At 36.5% G+C, this 18,764-nt stretch overlaps 1 pseudogene; it reads right to left on the bottom strand.

Annotated features, from left to right (window-relative positions):
• Positions 1 to 339: 339 nt before the first annotated feature.
• Positions 340 to 17,870, bottom strand: LOC147370539 (UDP-glucuronosyltransferase 2C1-like; annotated as a pseudogene).
• Between the last annotated feature and the right edge of the window lie 894 nt (positions 17,871 to 18,764).

Genomic DNA, 18,764 nt, shown 5'->3' with positions numbered 1-18,764 from the left:
GCTCCTTACCTTGGACGAGGGGTATCTCCTCACTACCGCCCTTCCTGACCTTCAATATTTATCATGATGTTGAATAAAGTGTGCCTTACAGTCTTAGCAAGTGTCATGAATATTTTTTCTCTAGAAGAAATGTGAAGAAGACAAAAAAAATTTTTTTTTGCTTATTTTGAATGCAAATTTGTTGAACTTATTTGTTATTAAGCAATTGTTCACATTATCCCTCATTCAGTTCTATTTAGTATTCTTTTCTTTGGTCTTACCAAGAAGATCATTCTGTAGAATCCATTCATATAGCTAGGTATTGGCTCCTAATATTTCCGGTTTCTTTCCTGTTTATCTTCACAGAACCTGTTAAGACAAATGTCTTTATACTATTAGAAGATTTTTAGGTTTTTCACATCCTCTCAGAGGAAGCCAGCTAACCTAGAATTAATTTGATTCAATAACTCCAAGTAATACACAAGCAAACTGAGGCCCTATGCAAGCAATGAATGTTTTTAAATATTGACCTTATAGACATATTTTCAAGTGCTTGCAAAAATATTAATCATTATGCTGTCATCATCAGATTAATTCTCATTTAGGAGATAAAGAATAAAAAGGCAATCTGTACCAGAGTGAGATCTGTACCTTTATTTGGCCTTTGTATCAGGGTGAATCTGATCTCGTGAAATTATTTAGTAAATGTTTCTCTTAATTTTTTTTAAAGATTTGAAAAGGATTAGTTTAATTATTTAATTTTTTAATAGTTTAATAGAATTTACCAGTTATATTATCTCTCTAGGATTTTTCCTTTTTGGGAGACTTTTGCTTATTTATTCAATCCCTTAGTTTGGCATAAATCTGTTGAAATAATTGATTTTTCACTCAGACTCACAGATACAGAGAACTAGTGATTGTCAGCAAGATAGGGGGTAGGAGTGATATATGAGTAAGGGGAAGTGGGAGGCACAAACTGTTGTGTAAAAGACAGACTCAAAGATCTGTTGTTCAACACAGGGAATATAGCCAATATTTTGTAATAACTGTAAATTGAAAGAAACCTTTAAATTTGGACAAATTTTTCAAAAGTTAATCAATTTGAGGATTCTTGGGTTCAGTTCAGTTCAGCCGCTCAGTCGTGTCCGACTTTTTGTGACCCCATGAATTGCAGCACGCCAGGCCTCCCTGTCCATTACCATCTCCCAGAGTTCACTCAAACTCACATCCATCGAGTCAGTGATGCCATCCAGCCATCTCATCCTCTGTCGTCCCCTTCTCCTCCTGCCCTCAATCCCTCCCAGCATCAGAGTCTTTGCCAATGAGTCAACTCTTCGCATGAAGTGGCCAAAGTACTGGAGTTTCAGCTTTAGCATCATTCCTTCCAAAGAAATCCCAGGGCTGATCTCCTTTAGAATGGACTGGTTGGATCTCCTTGCAGTCCAAGGGACTTTCATGAGTCTTCTCCAACACCACAGTTCAAAAGCATCAATTCTTCGGCGCTCAGCTTTCTTAACAGTCCAACTCTCACATCCATACATGACCACTGGAAAAACCATAGCCTTGACTAGATGGACCTTTGTTGGCAAAGTAATGTCTCTGCTTTTTAATATGCTATCATTTAAGTTAGATATATTATAATCTTCAGAGATATGTATATATTTGCAGAAGAGAAAGCTATCTCAGAAAAGTTGAGTAATTTGTCCAAGACTACAGAGCAGTAATTGGCAGAGGCAAATTTCTAAGATAAGCTTGTTTTTTGTAGAGCCAATGAATATATTCAGTACACATTATTCCATTCTGACACTCTCTCCACAATGCTCCAAATGAAGAACTTTTGATTTCTACTTTAAGTTAAATAGTTCTGGTGCTGCACTTTGTATTAGCCTTTGGATGCTAATAAGATTATCTTTCATTTTTCAGTCTAGTCACAGTCAGTATAAAGGCATACATTTGAGGTATTCACATTTTTTCTGTTGTCTAAGTTTCAATTGAGTCTACATTGTTTATGCTTTTCTCTTTGTGTGAGCTACCACAAACACAGTTAGAAACAAAGTAGCAATATAATTACTATAGAGCTTACAACTGTATTCATTCATTATGCTCAAAGTCCTTCAAGCTAGGCTTCAGCAATAAGTGAACTGAGAACCTCCAGTTGTACCAGTTGGCTTTTGAAGAGGCAGAGTAACCAGAGATCACATTGCCAACATTCCTTGGATTCTAGAGATAGCCAGGGAGTTCCAGAAAAACTACTCCTGCTTCATCTACTATGTTAAAACCTTTAACTGTGTGGATGACAACAAAATGTGGAACATTCTTAAAGAAATGGGAATAACAGACCACCTTATCCATCTCCTGAGAAACCTGTATGAGGGTCAAGAAGCAACAGTTAGAAACAGTTATGGAACAACTGACTGGTTCCAAATTGGTAAAGGAGCATGACAAGGCTGCTTATTGTCACTGAAGCCCCAATACTTTAGCACCTGATGGGAAGAGCCAACTCACTGGAAAAGACTCTGATGCTGGGAAAGATTGAAAGCTAAAGGAGAAAGGGAAGCAAAGAATGAGTTGGTTAGATAGCATCACTGACTCAATGGACATGAATCTGAGGAAACTCTGGGAGATAGTGGAGGACAGAGGAGCCTGGCATGCTGCAGTCTATGGGGTTGCAAAGAATCAGACATGACTTAGTGACTGACAATAGCAGCCACTCTAATTGAAGAAAGTGAAAATGAACTAAAGAGCCTCTTGATGAGGGTGACCAAGTAGAGTAGAAAAGGAAGTTTGAAACTCAACATTCAAACAATTAAGATCATGGCATCCAGTCCCAACACTTTATGGCAAATAAAAAGGGGGGAAAAATAGAAGCAGTGACAGACTTTATTTTCCTGCGCTCCAAAAATCACTGAGGATGGTGACTGCAGCCAAGAAATTAAAAGATGTGTGCTCACTGGAAGGAAAACTATGATAAACCTAGACAGCGTATTAAAAACCAAAGACATCACTTTGCTGACAAAGGTCCTTATACATAAAGCTATGGTTTTTCCACTAGATATACATGAATATAAGAGTCGGACCATAAAGAAGGATAGTTTAGTCGCTAAGGTGTGTCCAATTTTTGTGACCCCATGGACTGTAGCCTGCCAGGCTCCTCTGTCCATGGAATTCTCTAGGCAAGAATACTGAAGTGGGTTGCCATTTCCTTCTCCATGGGACTTCCTGACCCAGGAATCAAACCTGGGTCTCCTGCATTGCAGGCAGATTCTTGAGGGAACTTCAAATAAGAATGAGCACTGAAGCACAGATGCTTTTGGACTGTCATGTTGCAGAAGACTTGGGAGCCTCTTGGACTGCAAGGAGATTAAACCAGTCAATCCTAAAGGAAATCAATCCTGAAAGTTCATTGGAAGGAGTGATGGTGAAGCTAAAGCTCCAATACATTGGCCACTTGATGGAAAGAGCTGATTCATTGGAAAAGAGCCTGATGCTTGGAAAGGTTGGAGGAGCAGGGGCTGGAAGACGATGAGTTGGTAAATAGCATCATCAACTCAATGGACAGCAATTCGAGCAAACCCTGGGAAATAGTTTGAGGAGCTTGGCATGGTGCATTCCACAGGGTTGCAAAGAGATTGACAGGACTTAGCAACTGAACAACAACAGGTCGACAGAGTAGCCATGTTGGGACACATCCTGTTGACATCACAAAGGAAAAGAGAACTCTGGAGTATGTGGTGAGCTAAGTCGCTTCAGTCGTGTCTGATTCTTTGCGACCCTATGGACTGTAGCCTGCCATTGGATTCTCCAGGCAAGAACACTGGAGTGGGTTGCCATACCCTCCTCCAGGAGATCTTCCCAACCCAGGAATCGAACCCAAGTCTCCTGTAGCCCCTGCATTGTTGGCAGATTCTTTACCACTGAGCCACTGGGGAAGCCCCTGGAGTATCTGGACCTAACAATTATGTGTTGGACCTGGAAGTGATAGATGCCACTTCAGCTCATTTTTATTGGTCAGAGAGTTTTGCACAATTGTGCTAAACTCAAGGACTAAGGGCATTATTGTTGTCAAATATCTGGCATATTTGTTGAGCATCACGAATGATTACCACAATAATGTATTAAATACTTCTGATAGCATAGCAATCTAAGGGGGATAATTCCCATTAATTCCTGTGCCCAGGTTTTCAGTTTGAGTGTCAAATACTAAACTAATAAGCTGGAAATCACTCCAGGAGGTAAATACTCAGAGAAATAAAAAGAAGCATGGTTAATTACCTTAGGCAGGGGCTTTGCAGACTTGTATTGCAGTCCTCCAACAAATTCAATGTTAGGTTAAGTAAGGGTATGGAAATTCAAAATTCTGTTCAAATCAACCACATTTCAGCTTTTTCCCATAATCTCACATAATGTGGTAGGTTTTCCTGAACAAAAATGTAAGATGATAGAGGGAAAAGAATCTGATATGATAAGTGATACATGTATTGCCATCAAATTTTCTGAGTAAAGTCGTTAAAGAACCAATATTAGTTTCAGGCAACTCATGAAAAATCAATAGTTCTTCCCCCACCAAGAGTGCACAACACTGAGATTATGAAGAAACAAACACTGATTTAAGCATGGAACAAACCAAAAGCCGCTGCTTTCTATTTGAGCTAAACCCAAGCCCCACTCCATGCTCAGAATCAGCACGTGCTTCTAGCAATGAACAAGAAACTCAGCCAGTGATCCTCAGCCCACTATGCTAGAGTCTCCTTCTCTTCTGGAATTCCAATTTATCTCATCCTCATCACTCCAAAAGCCTCTGAAAGCTTTAATAATGACTTTTGTAATTGACTCTTTTTTTTTTTTTTCTTTCCTGGTGTTTGGGAGTGTGCTGCCACAACTAATTACATCCTATCCAGAAAGGAAATCTTACAATAAAAATTTTAAAATGATTTGTTCATTTTATACACAATGAAAGTTTCTGTTTCCTAAGGCTTTGTCCCCTTTTGTGAAAATAGAGCATTGCATCATAATCTGGTGGCTAAATATTTGCTCTTTTGACATATTTGCCGACAAGCAGTACAGAAGAGTTCCCTTCCAAACAAAGTGGAAAGCAAGTGAATATTCACAGAATAAGAATGCAAGTAAGTGACTGAATTAAATCACTTTCCTTAGTTTGGAGCCTGAGCTTCATTTCTGAATTCTGCGTAACTACTGTGGTGTAAGGAAACTTACTCAGAGTTGGTGTCTTTTTGATATATGCATTCTGTGTCACTGAGAGGAGGAAACTGTAGCTCTCTGATTTCTCACCATAAGGCTTTTTGAATATTTTCCTTGGTGTTCCAAGTGTGCTAAAGTTTTAATTAGAAAATGTGAGGATTTTGATCTGTCAAGAAAATCTTTATACATAAGAGATCATAAGCAAAACTCTGTAGTTTAGTGATCTGATTCTGGTAATGTCAAAATTCAAAATCCAATTTCAGACTCAGTATATATTGCGTTTTGGAGCCTTACTGGTGTCAGCCAAGGGTATAATTTATTCTCTTTGTGAAATGTTTTACTTCCATGCCCTTAAGCCTATGAGGGTTTTATTAGGATATAATTTAAATATCATGCAATTATTCCTTTTATCTAAACAGCTATATAGCTTTTTGTGTATTTATAACACCATGAAATCATCACCAGCATTACATTTTAGAAAATTTCATTACTCCCCAAAGAAATCCTGTATCCATTGATGGCCATTCCCCATTTCTTCCTCTTCCCAGCCCCTGATAACCACTATTCTACTTTCTCTCTCTCTTTTCCTATTTCAGAAAAACCTTGTTTCACTTAATATAAATGAAAGCATACACTATGTGATCTTTTGTGCCGCTTTCACTTAGCATAACATTTTCAAGGTCCATAGTGCGGCCAGATATATCAATATTTCATTACTTTTTGTTCCTGAATACTATTTTTGCAAGGATATTGTGCATTTTTTTTCATCCACTCATCAGTTGATAAAGCCTTGGGTTGTTTTCTTATTTGGCTACTAAGAATAAGGCAGCTATGAGCATTCATGTGTGTGTTTCGTGTGGGAAAATGGGTTCATTTTTCTTGGTTATAGACCTAGGATTAGAATGGTGGGATCATGTCATTGATTTGCTTTATTTCATATCAAGATCTTTTTTTGTTGTTGTTGTTAAATCTCTACTCCTTAGTAATCCACTGTGCTTCAAGCATCTTATTGAAATGAAGACAATATAGTAGGAAAACTAAAAACTATGTCTATTATTGATATAATTGATCTGGATAAACAAATTGTGAGAAAATATTTCAAATTTGGAAATACATTTCCCCCATTTCCAAAAGCACATGCCACTTTTGATACTATGCTGGGACATTTGTTGAAGAATGAATGATTGAAAGATATTTTACATCTATAGAAAAGTGCACCTATGTTTTATTTTGTATTTATTATTGATTTCATGCAGATTTTTGTGTTTAGACACTGTGAAGTTAAAATGTTAACTTGCATATTTTTGTCTGGTAGAAAAAAAATCATCCCTTAAATTATGATTTATTGCCCTATTAGACATTGGCTATTTTTGTATATACCCTAATAATATTATCTTTTCACTCTTTTTTCTCCAAGATGTTTATAGTTCCTCAAAATATTTTTTGAACCAGATGTCATCTTACTTGTTTCTTCCTCAATTATTAGAACATATTGGCACATATTTTAATATTATATAAATTATAATTTATATCTTTAAATTTGAAAGATATACTTAGAATACATTATATAATGAAGATTCTAAACTGATCCTAAATGCCAATCTATATCTAATAGCATTTTTAAATTTATGAGAGTAAAATAAATGTTTTCCTTCTATTTTACAAGACTTTATTCTTCTTTCTCACATTAATAATATATTTCTCAAAGAATATTTTAGGGGAGAATAGAGAGAAAGAGCTAGGAGAGAATTAGAATCTTATCTCATTATTAATGCTTCACTATAAAAGAGGTTCCAAAACTGAGTACTAAACTGCTGGAACCAGAAATAAAGAATTTAGATCCAGGTATAGATCAGTCACTGGTTGGTCCATGGCTCAGAAAATGTCACTAGGATGAGATTTTAAGTTATCTGTTTTCAGTTTTGCCTCTTGTATCTTGGACTCTAAACATGAGTGAGCAATGTATGCAGCAGTTTTCCTCCACATTTTTTAGGGTAAAGACTAGAGAAACAGCACCTATTTCTGCCACAAAATTTCAGGAAAATGTCTCAGTGCAACAAGTCAACCTTGATTAGGTCATATGCCTTTTGAACTTATTTCATATTCCTTGGCAGCATACTTCATTAAAAGCTTTCATGTGGTTTGTGAGTTGTTGAAGAAATAATTCCTTACAGGAAATTTAGAACAGATACTCAAAAAATGGAAAAGGGAAATGGCTATAAAACAAGACATTGCAACTATCAAGGAAAATTTTAATTTTTGAGAAATGAGGTTTTTTTTTTTTTTTTTTGTAATGATATATTATTAGAGACACTTTTGTCAAAAAATCAATAAATAAAACAATGTTGAAATTCATATGAAATTGAAAAAGACCCCAATAGACAAAGCAATCCTGAGAAAAAACAGTAACCCACAGGCATCACACTTTCTGATTTCAAGTAATAGTATAAAACTATAGTAATCAAGGTCATATGGTACAGGTATAAAAACAGACACATGAACCAACAGAACACAATCAGAATCCCAGAAATAAACTCATGTATATATGGTCAACTAATATTTCACAATGGAGCCAAAAACACTCAATGGAAAAAGATAGTCTTTTAAATAATTCTTCCTGAAGAAATGAATATTCTCATGCAAAAGAATAAAAATAGACCCCAATCTTATTTCACTACAAAAATTAACTGGGAATGGGTTAAAGACTTTGATGTATGACCTGAAACCATAAATTTCCTAGAAGAAAACATGGTAGAAATTTTCTTAATACGGATCCTGACAATGATTTTTTTTAAATTAACACCATAAGCATAAGCAACAAAATTAAAAAATAAACAAGGGGGACTAATTCAAACAAAAAAGACCATGCATAGAAAAAGAAATGATCCACAAAATGAGAAGGCGACTCATAGATGAGAGATAATACTTGTAAACCCTATATCTGATTCAGGGTTATGATCCAAAATGTCTAAGGAACTCAAATACAATTCAGTACAAAAAATCAATTTTATAAAATTAGCAAAGGATCTGAATATAGAATTTTTTTCCAAAGAAGATATTCAAGTGGCTAACAAGTACATAAAAAGATGTCCACCATTGCTAATCAGGGAAATGCAAATTAAAACCACAGTGAGATATTAGGTTGGTGGAAAAATAATTTCAGTCTTGCATTGTTGACCTTTGCCATTTGATATTGGAATACATTCTTAAATAAATGTGGTTATGATATACATCATTTTAATATGTATTTCTTGCTTTATTTTGTGCTAATGAATTATTACTGCTATTTATTTTATGTATATTTTAGACAATGGAAATAATGTTAGACAAAAAGCAAATTCTAGTGATTTTCTTATTTGAGTTCAAAATAGCTCATAAAGCAATGGAGACAACTCACAACATCAACAATGCATTTGGCCCAGGAACTACTAATGAACGTACAGTGTAGAGGAGGTTCAAGAAGTTTTGCAAAGGAGGCTAGAGCCTTGAAGATGAGCAGCACAGTAACTGACCTTCAGAAGTTGATAATGACCAACAGAGAGGACCATGAAGCTGATCGTCTTACCACTACACAAGAAGTTGCCTAAGAATTCTACATCGACCATTCTACAGTTGTTCTGCATTTGAAGCAAATTGTAAAGGTTGAAAAGCTCAATAAGTGGGTGCCTTATTGTGAGCTGACTGCAAGTCAAAACAATCATTTTAAAATGTCATCTTTTATTCTATGCAGCAAAAAAAGAACGATTTCTGTATTAAATTGTGACACGCAACAAAAAGTGAATTTTATACAATAACCAGCAATGACCAGCTCAGTGGCTGGACTGAGAAGAAGCTCCAAGGCAGTTTCCAAAGCCAAACTTGCACCAAAAATGAGTCCTGGTCACTGTTTAGTGGTCTGCTGCCCATCTGATCCACTACAGCTTTCTGAATCCTGGTGAAACCATTATATCTGAGAAGTATGCTCAGAAAATCAATGAGAAGCACTGAAAACTGCAACACTTGCAGCCAGCATTGGTCAACAGAAAGGGCCCAATTTTTCTTCACAACAATGCCTAACCACATGTTGCACAACCAATGCTTTAAAAGTTGAACCAATTGGGGTACAAGGTTTTGCTTCATTTGGCATATTCATCTGACCTCTTGCCAACTGACTACCATTTCTTCAAGCATCTCCATGACTTTTTGCAGGAAAAATGCTTCCACAACCAGCAGGATGCAGAAAATGTTTTCCAAGATTTTTATGCCACAGGAATAAACTTACTTTTCATTGGCAAAAAATGTGTTGATTGTAACTTTGTGCAATGATGAGTGTTAACTAGAGTTCTTGTGGTGTTCATTTCACAATGTTGTTGTTTGCATCCTAAGCCACTTCAGTCACGTCCAACTCTGTACGACCCATGGACGATAGCCTGCCAGGCTCCTCTGTCCATGTGATTCTCCAGGCAAGAATATTGAAGTGAGTGTTGTAGTTTAGCTGCTAGGTTGTGTCCAACTCTTTTGTGACCCCTTGGACTGTAGCCTGTCAGTCTCCTCTGTTCATGGGATTTCCCAGGCAAGAATACTGGAGTGGGTTGTCATTTCCTTCTCCAGGGGACTTTCCCAACCCAGGGACTGAACCCATGTCTTTTCCATTGCAGGCTAATTCTTTATCACTGAGCCAGCTGGGAAGCCTTCATTTCACAATAGCACACATATAAAATCATTATATCATATATTTGTGATAAAGGAAAATGATTTTAAGGCAGGACAAGAAAAATTTAATACAAAATTTACTCTGTTATTTGTGATAATACTCCATCCCCTCCTTCAGTTTATCTGCATTATACATTAACTAGATCCCCCTTAGAAGATACAGAAATGCCTACTCACAAAAAAAAATGAAACAAAAAACTTCCTCCTGCTGCCAGAAAGTTAATGCCTCAGGAGATAATACTCCTTCCTTAATCCTTTTGGAGAAGGCAATGGCACCCCACTCCAGTACTCTTGCCTGGAAAATCCCATGGACCGAGGAGCCTGGTGGGCTGCAGTCCATGGGGTCGCTAGGAGTCGAACACGACTGAGCGACTTCACTTTCACTTTTCACTTTCATGCATTGGAGAAGGAAATGGAAACCCACTCCAGTGTTCTTGCCTGGAGAATCCCAGGGACAGAGGAGCCTGGTGGGCTGCTGTCTATAGGGTGGCACAGAGTCAGGGCCGAAGTGACACACCACTTGCCTTGTTGGCCTATGTGAACTGTCAATATTACTCTGATGTATAACCCTATGATGTATAACCCTTTATATCAAAAACCTATACAAATATGTTTTTTACTTCTAATGGGCAGAAATTTCCTCAGTGCTTTCTGAAAGACATCTTCTGGGTTATAATCCTAAATTTGACTTAAGATTTTCAATCTATTTTGTATACTGGCTATTGATTAATTTTTCACTGACACCTGAAATTAATGCAGTGTTTCATGTTAAATATATCTTTAAAACATCAAACTGAATATAAACAGGGAACTGCTTCCTCAAAGATATTTTAGGCAAAATCATCCTTAATACAATTATATATAAAAGATCAATTATGCAAAAGGAAAAACAAAAGGGTAAACAGATGTGCTAAAATAGAGAACAAAAAATGTACTCAGGGTTACATCTCACTAGTGGACCTCTAATGCAATTATGAATAGAACACTGCCAACAAGAAAAAGGGGCTTCCCTGGTGGCTCAGACAGTGAAGAATCTGCCTACAATGTGGGAGGCCTGGGTTCAATCCCTGGTTTGGGAAGATCCCCTGGAGGAGGGCATGGCAACCCACTCCAGTATTCTTGCCTGGAGAATCCCATGGGCAGAGGAGCCTGGTAAGCTACAGTCCATGGGTTTGCAAAGAGTCAGACACGACTGAGCAACCAAACAGGAGCAGGAGGAATAAGAAAAAATGCAATTAGATTAAAAGTTTATAAACATAGTCCTTTACAGAAAAATCGTAATTTTCTTTTCCCTTTTCTAAGACAAGAACAGATGAAAACAAGATATATTTATTTTTTAGTTTCATGCTCACCACACGTCAATCCCTACAACCAGCCAACCAAGTCTAGATAGGATGCAAAAAAAAAAAAAGCCTGAGAAAAAGATTAATCAGAAAGAAAGCAGGCTGTAAAAAAAGAGATGTAAACAAGAAAGAAGTAAACCAAGGTTATAGAAAGTAAGCACACTGTAAGGTTTGGGTTTATCCAGATTTTTTTTTTTTTAATTTAAAAGCATCAAGCAGGTTTTACTCATAAATAGAGAGAATATTCCTTCTCTGATATGTGTTCAGTACTCAATCATATAAAACAAACACAAAAAGATAAACATTGTATTTTCTTCAGTCAAAACAATTTAGCAATGACCATGTGAGATTTCACTTAAAAATCTTTTCTAAATTTTCATACAATCAGATAAATATTTACACTATACATATGAAATAAGAATCATTCTTACATGCAAATTTCTTTTGCCTAAAACCTTGCTGTAATACTCATCCCATTGTGGAAATACATAATATGAATAAGTCATATCACTCATTGTATACAATAACCAATTCACCAGTCTCTGTATGAAAGTTATGTTGTCTGTCAGTCTTGATGCACTTACAGGAACATATGAAAATGGCATAGAAGTCCAGAACACAATTGCTCAGTGACATTCCCAAAGGAAACCCGGAAAGATTTATATATAGGGAATGTTGAGGAGCTCAGCCACCAACTCCCCACAAAAATTTAAAGGATCAGCAATACAGATATCAAACTTAGCTGCCTGTAGCCTGTTAGGTAACTCCTATTTGTGATAGCACTATCACATAATCTGTTGGCTTTTGCTAATAAAGTATTCATCAGTTTTTCAGGTTTACTTGCATTTTTTTCAAGTCCCACAGTGAGAGTTTGGGCAGTTCAAAAGAAACTGCATAGAGATCAGTATTGAGCTCTTCCATGAGAGTTTGTTTAGTTACTGGCCGTTGGATAGTCTCTACATTAAAAGGAATCTTGGTATGATCCATCAGAAGGCTTGGTGAAGGTACAAGAAAGGGTATCTCCTGTCCAGGAAGGTGGAGTTCTACCAGAATAACTTTTAATCCAATCAACTAAAATTCTCAGGCCTTCCAGTACTTTCCCCATCCTTCCAGAGTCAAAGTGAAAAGTGAAAGTTGCTCAATCATATCTGATTCTTTGCAATCCCATGGAATATACAGTCCATGGAATTCTCCAAGCCAGAATACTAGAGTGGGTAGCCTTTCCCTTCTCCAGGGGATCTTCCCAACTCAGGGATCAAACCCAAGTCTCCCGCATTGCGGGCAGATTCTTTATGAGCTGAGCCACAAAGGAAGCCCAAGAATACTGGAGTGCATAGCCTTTCCCTGATCCAGCAGATCTTCCTAACTCAGGAATTGAACCAGGGTCTCCTGCATTGCAGGTGGATTCTTTACCAACTGAGTTAGGAGGGAAGCCTTCCAGGGTCAAAGAGACATAGAATCAGCGTTAAAAGGACACAGAAGTCTTTCACAGTCTTCATGACTAATTCTTGCTCAAACTAAATTTGGGCTTAAGCCAAGTGTGTGAAATTCACAATTCAAAGTTTCTTAACCCTCCCAATGTTTATAGTAGGTTGGGCTGAACTTTGAATTGTGTACTTTGCAATAAAGACTAAAATGAAATGCAGCTGTTACTGATTGGAAAAATGTTGATTAAAGTCAATAAAAAATAAATAAGAGAAAAAAAAAAACTCAGAAGAAGAGTTTATAAGTTTCAGAGAATATCAAAAGAAAGGGCTTAAAGTTAAACATAAACCCATAATAACTTTTAAATAACGTTAAGAAAATTCATCATCAGGTATGCATATTTAATTAAGACTGGATGTCTGGGATCTTTTTCTCTGGCTTTATTTAAATGTTCATTTGATCAGAATTGTAAAAATCTCTTTGGCATTTCTCTTAATGATAATTATGCTAGATATTCTACATAGAAAAGAGAATATCACTTACTGCCATAAGGAAAGAATATGCTCACTTTAAGAGGTGTTAAGGCAAAGACACTTTCAAATAAATATTTTGATGTTAAATAAAGTGCTATTTTCACTAAATCACATATATCTTTATGAAAAAAGATAAATATATCTTTTTACTATAGCTGTAGATATAAAGTTCAGATTCTAGGTCTGATTCACATTATGTTGTGAAGAGATATCTCACAGTGGAAAAGGTATGTCATAAAGATATCTTTGTAATTTTATCCTTCATTCCAGGGTATCTGCTTCTATTTCCTTTACTTTCTGTTTGAAGATATTTCTTATAATGTAGAATTCCTTTTTTTTTTTTTTGGCTTGGATTTTACACGTGGAAGCCATGATCTGGTGTAAAAATGGATTCAGTGATATTTAGGGCAATAACTTCATCTATAACTTTTTTGCTTAAAAAGTTAACTTTCTTCAAGTGGATAATCAATAAGAGTATGTGATGATAATAGTATCATCTTAAGAATAATTGGCTAATAATGAAAATATAATTCAGTAATTATCACGAGATAAAATTATGAAAGAACTGTGAAGAAATAAAACACCTCATTTCATACAAAGGAAACCCTATAGGAATATTCAGGCTTCCCAGGTGGCACTATTGGTAAAGAAGCCTCCTGTCAGTGTAGAAGACATAAGAGACATGGGTTTGATCCCTAGGTCAGAACAATCCCCTGAGGGAGGGCATGACAACCCATTTCAGGATACTTTCCTGGAGAATCACATGGACAGAGGAGTCTTGAGGGCTATGGTCCATAGCGTCATACAGATTCGGACATGACTGAAGTTTTATAGCATGCATACACAGGGATATTACTGACTTTTTTAGAAAAAAGTCCAGGCCAAGACAGAGTTGGTTCATACATTCAAAGTTCTGAAAGAAGAAGCGCTATAACCCCAATAATTTTACATGAAAATGATGTCCTTCAGAAATAAAAGAGAAATCAACATTTTGTCAGACAAATAAAATCTGAGTACAAAATTCATCTTTGGTGAATGTAGATGTAAAATTAGCAAATAAAATTCAACAGCACAAAAATTGGATCATACTCCATGATCAAATAGAATTTATCTATGGGTTTCAAGGATGGGTCAACATACATAAATCAATAATGCGGTACTCGTCATTAAGAGAATGAAAAACAAAATTAAAAGCTCATCTTAATATATGTGAACAAATTTGGAAAATATCACAACTCTTCATGATAAAAATGCTTAATGAACTGGATATAAAAACAACATGATCAACATAATAAAGTCCATCTATGACCAACCTGGGCTTCCCTTACAGCTCGGTGGTAAAGACTCCATCTCCAATGCAGGAAACACAGAGATGCAGTTTTGATCCCTGGGTTTTTGGGAAGATCCCCTGGAGGAGGCATAGCAATCCACTCTAGTATCCTTGCTTGAAAAAACCCCATGGAGAGAGGTACCTGGGGAGCTATAGTCCATGGGGTTGCAAAGAATCGTACACAACTGAAGTGACTGAGCATGACAGGCCTACAGCTAGCATCATACAAAATGATGAAAGGCTGGAAGTTTTTCCTCTGAAATTCCATCAGAAATAATGCATGTGTGCTACTCAATAGAATAATAAATGTCCTAGCCAGAACAATCATGCAAGAGAAAGAAATAAAAGATATCCAAATTGGAAAGGAAGAAGTAAAATTTTCTTCCTTTTCAGATGATATGATCTTATATATAAGAAATTCAAAGACTCCACCAAAAAACTGTTAGAAGCAACTAATGGATTCAGAGTATTTTTAGGATAAAAATCACCATACAAAAATAAGTTGCATTTCTATACACCAACAGCAAAACATCTTAAAAATGATGAAAGGAAACAACCCTATTCAAAATAAAAACAAAAGCAGTAAAGTATTTGAAAATAAATTTACCAAGGTAGTGAAAGTTCTGAACACTGTAGACTTTTTTTTGAAATAAATAGAAGAAACATAAAAAGTTACAGTTATATATATATATAACTGTAACTTTTTATGTTACTTTTTATATTAATTCTTTTTATAAATATAAAAACTTTTTATATTAATTCTACCCATCCATGAGTATATATATATATATACTCATGGATGGGTAGAATTAATATTGTCAAAATGTCCATGCTAATCCAAGGTGACTTTTTTCAATGCAATTAATATACTAATTACAAAGCATGTTTAAACAAATAGAAAAAAATCTGAATATTTGATTAGGCCACAGAACACCCTGAATTGTTGAAGCAATCCTGAGAAAGAAGAACAAAGCTGGAGGCATTATACTTCTTGTTCAAATTATGTCACAATGCAATAATAATCAGAACAGTATGACACTGGCATAAAATATGCACATACACCAATGGAACAGAATTGAGAGTTTAAAAAAGTATCAAATATAACATCAGCTAACATTTGATATGGGATCTAATAACACTAAAAGGGAAATGGATAATATACTCAATTAATGGGATTAGAAAACCAGTGGCTCATATCACTTTTATATATCCCAGTCTTATGAATTGCTGAAATTGCTAAAATGTCAGGTTAATGGTATGTAACCATTTTGCTGAGTTCATGCAGATAATAAAATAAAATCATTCCCAGTATATGTGACTATTCCTATCAGGGTAAATAGCCACTGTGAAAGAGATCCAAGTTAGAAAGTAGGTGCCAAGTATCCAGTTGGTCTACTCAAACTATGGTGCCATATTAGGAATTCAGTGTTTAATTAGATCTTTAGCAGATGTGATCCTCCTGACACTCAGTTAGGGCATAGTTACATGAGTTTGGTAAATAGGAGTCCAAACACTGGGGCCCATGTAAAGCTTCACTTGCCATCACCACAGCCATTTTGTTAATTTGTTCTAGGGACTGTCACTGGGGTAGATCATGATAGAGGCTGTCTGATGTGACCTGGCTGGGTAATTTGGCCTGTGTTATTGCTTAATGCCTATTCTATGATGGATGGCTTATGGGGGGAAATAACAGTGTCTCAGAGCCAAGGAACACGATGCACTATCAGTAGTCAACAGACAAGAATGAATGGATTCTTTCAAAAACTCAAAACATAATGAACCATGGCAACACCTTGATTTGAGATTTCTGGCTTCCAAAACTGTGAAAGAAGAAATTTCTATTAAAGTATACTTTACCATCTGAGCCATGGCTTCCCTGGTGTCTCAGATGGTAAAGTATCTGCCTGCGAGGCAGGAGATGCAGGTTCTGTCCCCGGGTCTGAAAGATTCCCTGGAGAAGGGAATGGCAACCCACTCCAGTATTTTTGCAGGAGAAGTCCATGGGCAGAGGAGCCTGGTGGGCTACAGTCCATGAGGTCACAAAGAGTCAGACACGACTGAACAACAAACACTAGAGTAAGCTACCAAGTTTGTGGCAATTTGTTATAGCAGCCCTAGAAACCCAATACAGAGTATTCTACTTGACTTTTTCTACTCTTTTTCCACAGGCCAGGAATATAATTTGGGTTTGTGCCAACAACAAAGTGTATCTATTCAATTACCCATTTGGTAATTGATAAAATCCTTGGTTGTGACTGTGATACTACTGTCCTCTTGAGAAATAATTGAGGGGATCATTAGGGATCATTAGCATGTACACCTACTAAGATGTTGCCATCTGAGCCACCAGGGAAGCCCGTGGTGACTCAGATGGTAACATCATACTGTACAAGCTAAAGAACCTGTCTAGTAAACAGGAGATCCAGGGTTTGAATCCCAGTAGTGCCTGACAGTTGACTACAGTATATTATTGTGAATTCCCTGGTGGTTCAGAGGGCAAAGAATCTGTCAGCAATGCAGGAGACTCAGGTTTGATCTCTGGGTTGGGAAGATCCTCTGGAGAAGAGAATGGTTACCCACTCCAGTATTTTTGCCTGGAGAATCCCATGGACAGTGGAGCCTGGTGTGCTACAGTCCATGGGGTCACAAAGAGTTGGACATGACTGAGCAACTAACACTTTCACTTCACTTTCACAGGATGTTACACCATTCTTCTTCTGAAGGACCCAGTCTCTTCATTAGTCAATGGATCAGATCTGAAAATTTTCAGGCCTAAAAATGTGTCAAATGATTATGATTTTAGGGTAGCAATGGTCCTTATCATTCTGATATTTATCCTTGAACTCTTCCAGTAGTATGTGCATAATATATGAATTATAAATTAAACACATTTTATATTCTGTTAAGAGTGGTGAGGAAATAGAAGTATGAGTTTCTTAATGGATGTTTTTCAACCATTATTGAGAATTTCTACAAGCAACCTAGAAGTCTTTGAGATTTTGGACCTTGCTCTAATTTGACATTGATCAACTATGTTAATATTTCTTAGGCTTGTTTATTTAAAGTGTTATATATGCATCGGTTTCCTTAAATCATAATATCTCTGTTACATATTGCTGTATAATTAATCAGTCACCCTAATATTTGTTCATGACCCTCTGTATCAGCAATTCGGGCTGGGCTCAGGGAAATGCCATCTTTATTAATTTCCTGAACTTATTCTTTACTATACAGTTAGCCATCAGCTTAGCTGGGGGAGAGTGATCCAAGAAGACATCCTTCTCTTGGCTGTGGTTTGGCAGGTTAGCAATAATCCTTGATTCTCACCTTCCTGTGGCCTCTAAGAGGACAGCCTTGGACTTTTCCCATGATAACAGAATCTTAGACCAACTTGCATGAAAGTTCTAGGCCTGGAACTTGGGTTTGGAAGTTTGGGTTTGGAACTTGGGTTTGGAAGTCATGCAATGTCACTTCTGCTTCTGCTATTGAGTTTTGGAACGAGTCATTAGTCAATTCCAAATTCAAAAGGTGGAGAAGCAGCCTCCACCTCTCGATGGGAGGAGATACAAAGCAAACATAGCCATTTATCATGTACTATGGTCAGAAGCTCATGACCTAGAAAAATCAACAAAGCAAAGTTAATTTGATTCATAACAGGAAGGGTGTGAAGTATTTTGACAGGGCTTTACTACTGCCTCAGAGCAGGGAAATCAGGAGCAGATATTTAAGGTGTTGAGGCCTGGAAAGTGATATCAAGGGGAACTTTGTAATGTAAGGAAGAGGTCGGGACTGAACAAGGTTTATGACATAAATTTATTATTTTATTTTTTTATGGCATAACTTTAGATTGCTGCACACAGTGAAGTGAGGTCTTGAGTCTTGTCTTACTGAGCAAGCTAAGTGCTTTAATAAGTATACTACTTTAGTTGGTCGCATCTTATCACCCTGCAATAAAATAAGATATTTTTTTCTGGTTCTCATTATTATCTAACAGAGGACTTGGGGAAAAAATGGTTCTGATATTTTTTGACATGTCTAATAAAATATAGATGTTTTTATTACTCATTTTAAAAAAACCTGCTTTGCTACAATGTGGCAGGTTCTTCACAAAACTTTTCTCTTTACTGCCATCTATTGTTGAGAATTGATAAATAAATCACACTATGTGCTAATTGAATGGCATCACCGACTCCATGGACATGAGTTTGGGTAAGCTCTGGGAGTTGGTGATGGACAGGGAAGCCTGGTGTGCTGCAGTCCATG

The sequence above is a fragment of the Bos grunniens genome, chromosome 6, assembly GCF_055505025.1.
Source record: "Bos grunniens cultivar Pamir isolate PY7600 chromosome 6, Bosgru_T2T1.0, whole genome shotgun sequence".
Lineage (NCBI taxonomy): Eukaryota > Metazoa > Chordata > Mammalia > Artiodactyla > Bovidae > Bos > Bos grunniens.
Note: the sequence above shows the minus strand (reverse complement) of the source record. Positions and strands in the feature narration are given on the sequence as shown.